Below are 5,430 nucleotides of genomic sequence, written 5' to 3'. Positions count from 1 at the left end.
CAGCATTGACCTCGGGCACGTTTGCATACTCTTTGGACCAGATGTGAAGCTTGGAGGAGTAGGTCCTGCAATGTCCCTTCTGTCCCTCATAGCCCTGCTGTCCTCACTCAGATTGCATTTCTGCGGATAGATCTAGGGAGCGGGGCTCTGGTGACCCCAGGTCTAAGGCATCTGGTCAGAGAGCTCCCATGCAGTGTGGGCCCACCCTAATCGTGTCCCTTTAAAGAGGCATTTTGGAAGCCAGCTGCCCCTGCGGCACTGCCGGAAACAGACCTCCCTTCCCCTGTTGCTCACCAGTGGGGACTGGTCAGCCTCCTTCCCCTTCCTCACTGCATTATTTGGTGACATTCTTTTCAGTCTATGGACAAATCAGTGCTATCTTACTACAGTTTCTGCAGCCACTGGCCCTCTCTGCTGGCCTGCTCCGACATGGGCCTTGGTCACCCATGTTGGTCACATCTGCCAAGGGTCCAGGGCATGAAAATGAGGGAAAAGGTAGTCCTGAGAGTCGCACCAAGACATCGACACTTCATGGGTCAGACCTGAGATGTGTGAGGTCAGTGGGCATGGCTAGAATGGCTCCCAGACCAGCAAAGGCGAGTCTCAAGCTGACTGGGCGTTCCTACTGCTAAAGAGGATCCTCTGTCAGAAAGGGGCGTTGGTAGCAGACGCAGGTACTGCTGGGACAGGGACTCTCACTGCTGTGGCCTCTCCCGTTGCGGAGCACAGGCTCCAGACGCGCAGGCTCAGTGGCCATGGCTCACGGGCTCAGCCGCTCCGCGGCACGTGGGATCCTCCTGGACCAGGGCACGAACCCGTGTCCCCTGCATCGGCAGGCGGACTCTCAACCACTGCGCCACCAGGGAAGCCCTGGGACAGGGACTCTTGAAGCATCCAGGCTCATTGGCAAGGTTGGCTAATGAGATGGGTGTTTGGGTCAGCTCAGCCTGGTGTCCTTAACCACTGGATTCTTTACAGTGCCTCCCCTGGTTCCTAACATGCTTACAAAATGCTTTGCCCTTTCTACACAGTGTGCTTCCAGCGAGGGCGCGTACGGGCGTGCCGACACCTGCGTGTCGCCCACCTGGCCTCCCCCAACAAGCACACTTTGCCCTGATGGTGGGAATGCCACTGCACGCTCCGAAACCGTAGAGCTCCTGGGATCACAACAAGGTCAGGTGACTCCAAAGTATAAAATCCGGTATTAAGAAACTTAATACCTAGTTAGCAATAACTGATTCCAGTGGGAAGGTTATCAGATGGTGTCTTGCCTTGTTAATAACACCTACCAGGAAGCCACATCTTGAATGACAAAGTTGATTTCAGGGCCAAGTTTTGTGCTGTTTGCCAAAACTGCCAGTAAATACCTGCTCCTCTGGCCTTTACTTGTCATCAGCAGCTCAAACTGACTGCCCACTGACCTCCTCCCCTTCACGGGGAGGCTGCAAGCCCTTGCAGCTCAGTGGGATTTTTTTCTTCCCCTTCTTTCTCAGCTCTGTAGTCTGCCTCAGGTCACCTAGCTTATGGGGGCGGGGGTCACCTAGCTGTGTCTGAGGGGAAGATCCCCCAGCAATGGTGGGATCTAGTGAGCAGAGACTAGATCCATTGTTTCTGGCTGAGAACCTTTTTATGCAAACCAAAGCTTACCTGGAAAGGCAGCATGTAAAATAGATAAAAGCAGAGCTGCTCCGGATGAGACAGAGGTGGGGAGCCTCAATCCCACCCTTCCAGAGAGAAGCTACTCTGAATAGTTTGAAAGGCAATGGACTCAGATGTGATGTCCACTATTAAGGCAGGTCGTTGGGAAGGGAGACAAAGCCACTTACCCAAGCTGAGCACAGGACAGAGGATCCTGAGGTCAGAGAGTGATGTTGGAACCCAAGTGTGGCAGCAAAGGGGATAGGTGTTCATAGAGGATGTATATTATAAAAATGATTGGTCTTTGGGGAAGACACTAAATCTTCATAATAGAAAAATGACCATTCTACACAAAGTCGAATGTGGTAAAACTAAAGCTAATGAAAATACTTTAAACAAATATTCTTTTTAACACCTTTCCCTGTCAGACTTTGTTGAGCATAATACAGCAACATTTCTGAACTTAGGTCAACTCCTTAGGAAAGTTTTGGAATGTGACCTGTGACTTTCACACAGAGATGGTAAATTACCTTCTCTTTTAAGAATAATGTGTCAATATTTAGAAATTACTTTTCATGTTCTTAGAAGAGTGAAATATTAAGCCACTCTGTTAACACACATGTCATCAAAACTCATACTTGGCTCTTTCTCTGCTGTGTTAGAAAACACCAAGATCAAGTTATAAGATTCAAGATGCCATTCCTTCTGTTTTCCAAGTAGGATGGTTTCTTGCAAGCTTCATTCAAACAAAGATTTGTATCTTTGACACGATATTTAATACTTCATCAAATATGAACATTTAATGTCATTTAACGTTAGCCCACTTTTGCATTGATTCCGCATTTATTATTCAACAAGGATTGTGTATCTCTTCATTACTGGGTAATAAGCAGCGGCAGAATGGAGAAAACAATGGGCTGTGTTCTGGGTCTGAATCAACCTGCCCTTGCCACTTGCCAGTTGGGCTCTCCAGGTGAATTGAGAGATCTTGGGTCAGCCTAACAATTTGTTTCCTCATCTATAAATTGCAAAGATGTTGAGAGTTAAATGAGATGCTGTGTGTAAAACATTTGTACCCAGCACACAGAAAGTGGCATGTCCCACTCCAAAGACTTATTTGCTTTCCTTCCTTTGCATAAATATTTATGCTCCCATGTCTTCATTCAGTAATACTGATGAATCACTTACTCTACTAAAATAGTAGATGCAAATTGCCTTTTAAAAAGTCAGTTTTGGGGTGGGATAGTGAATAGGAAGGGAAATAGTTTGCTCAGAAAGGTGTGAATTTTGAAACTGAGGGTAATCATTAGTTAGATCCATTACACTTGGAACCCGCCTTCACTAATCAAGCTTGCTTTAGTGCTTGCCACAAGAACTTGTATGTCCTCCAAACAGCACGTAGCATAAACAATAAGATGTTTTCCAGGAACTTGGAGTCAGCTGTGTCTAGTTGGAGCTGAGCTGGTTGAGGCTGGTTAGGATCACCCACCCTCCAACTGGGCATGCGCGAGTGTCCGCTCAGTGACCTTTTGACGTCAGAGGGCCGAAAACTCCACCCTCAGATCGTGCGAAGAGCCTCTGAGCGTGGAGAGAACAACTGTCTCACCTTTTTCTTATTTCCAGTCACCTTTCCCCACCCTCCCCATGCTTCAGACCGCCCTGCTTCAATCTCATAAATACCCTGAGCCCCTGGGCTCCGGCGAGGCAGCTCTGAGGTTTGTTCTGCGGTCTCTTCGCTAGGCTGCCGTACGGAGAAACCCTCTTCCACAGACTTCGGGGTCTGGGCGTTCTGGCTGCTTGGGCTTTGGGCAAGGGAATTTGGCTCAACAGCGAAAGCAGAGAAGTGACAAGGGGTAGACTGCCCGTTGTACTGAGTTTTATCCTCCCGACAGACTTTACTTTCACCCCAGAAACAAGCGTAGCCTCCAGAAGAAAGCCAGCCTCTCTGTACCTGTCCTGTGGCTAGAACCTCACTCTACGCCTCTTTTCCTCACTTTAAACCTCGCAGCCACACCCCACGGTCAGGTGACGGAGCTTTGCTGTTGGGAGTTGATAGCAGGCTGCGGGGAAGGAGGGCCAGTGGGGAAGCCTGGGGAAAAGTGGGTTGCTATAGTGGATTGAAAAGCATCCCCCAAGTTCTGGAACGTTCTGGAACCTCAGAACGTGAGAGGAACTAAGGTCTTTGCAGATGTTAGTAGTTGAGGTCAGAAGATAAGGAAAGATTATTTCCTAGAGCCCCAAAATGGGGTGTGGCCCTGGGGATACCCTGATTTCAGGCTTTTGGCCTCCAGAACTGAGAATGTGTTGTTTTAAGTTAACCAGTTTGTAGTAATTTATTTCCGAAGTCCTAGGAAAAAGCCCTAGTTGCCAACGGTGGGTACAGGGAATTACCAGAAAAAATTCTTGTCTCTCCACTTCTGCCTCAACTTTCTTCCAAAGCATCTCGGGACTGGGGGGAGGGGGGTGCCTTGGGGATGAGATGGGGATGGTGATTAGAGTTGTATGGAGGAAAGCAAACATAAAAAACAGGTGTTTGGCTTTATTTTCATTTAAGCAGGGCAGTAATCTTTAAAGTCAGGCTTTATTGAGTTTTCTAAGTTCCTTTCTTAGAACAGTCTTACCTGCGCAATCAGAAATCGGGAGTGTGTGAGGGTGTGGATGAGGGGACCCGGCCCTCAGATGCTGGGACAAAAGGGCTGATGGAGTCGGGGCTCATGGGGACACGTAATCCCAACTCAAGTTCTCCTAACCTCGGGGTTGGGTTAGAACAAACTGAGGGAAACCCTGGGGATGGGAGCTGTTTCCCGGCTTCCCTTGTGGGACATGGGGCCTAGCCAGTCCCCACCCACCTATCAGGCTGCTTAGTGAGAGAGGACTGTTTTCCACTCATCCCCCAAACCGCTACATGACTGGGAGCTTATGAGGAAGACATGATCAGTGCCAGAGAAAAAGCATAAAGGGAATGCGTTTGCTCACGCATACACGAAGTCCTATGTGTGAATCTTCACCACAAGTACAAATACCAGCTCAGCGTGTTTTTGCCTTCTTAGTTCCAAATCACTGAGTCCTAGATATTTTCTTTCTTGTTTTTAAAGTCTTTCCCCCAGTAACTTCAGCTTTCCAGAAGCTTCTTTGTGAATCATTCTTTTTCTGTCTACGAGGGGAAAGTTGATTTCTGAGGGCTCCATCAAAAGGTTCCTGAATTTCTAATCTGCACCTGCCCCTCCCCATTCCCACCTTGCCTCTGACTGCCTTCATCTTTAAAGTACAGGTGTTTAAACTTAACCCTTTGGTCGCATGTTGTAAATTCACAACCCTGTTCCCCCCACCTTCAGTGCCTGTTGCCCATGGTACAACCATGCTGATGCCTTCTTTGGGGATTGTATTGGGAACCTCATTTGCTCATAGATAAAACAAGAAACACTTCTCAAAGGAGAACAGGTGGCTTCCATTTAAATCTAAAGATTGAGGCCAACACAGCACCAAGTCATTAGCGGTGAAGAATAGTTTAGTGGCAAGTACATATTAACCAAAGCACAGGACCCTCGGGCAGGTTAGCGGGTAGATCAATGTCTCGATAGAATTAGACGAGAACCAGACTCTGAAGGGCTGGACAAACCCTTCCTGCCTCTGTCGGCAAAGGGACACGGGACCAAGAACAGACTGGTTAGATGTCCACTCCTTTGACCTAGTTTTGAGCACCTACTATGTGCCTTGCACCACGATGAGTAAGATCAACCCCGTCCTCCCCTCATGGCTCTCACTGTCCAGGGAACTTTGCGTCTCCTTCTG

The sequence above is a fragment of the Lipotes vexillifer genome, unplaced genomic scaffold (genome assembly GCF_000442215.2).
Source record: "Lipotes vexillifer unplaced genomic scaffold, Lipotes_vexillifer_v1.1 scaffold79, whole genome shotgun sequence".
Classification (NCBI taxonomy): domain Eukaryota; kingdom Metazoa; phylum Chordata; class Mammalia; order Artiodactyla; family Lipotidae; genus Lipotes; species Lipotes vexillifer.
Note: the sequence above shows the minus strand (reverse complement) of the source record.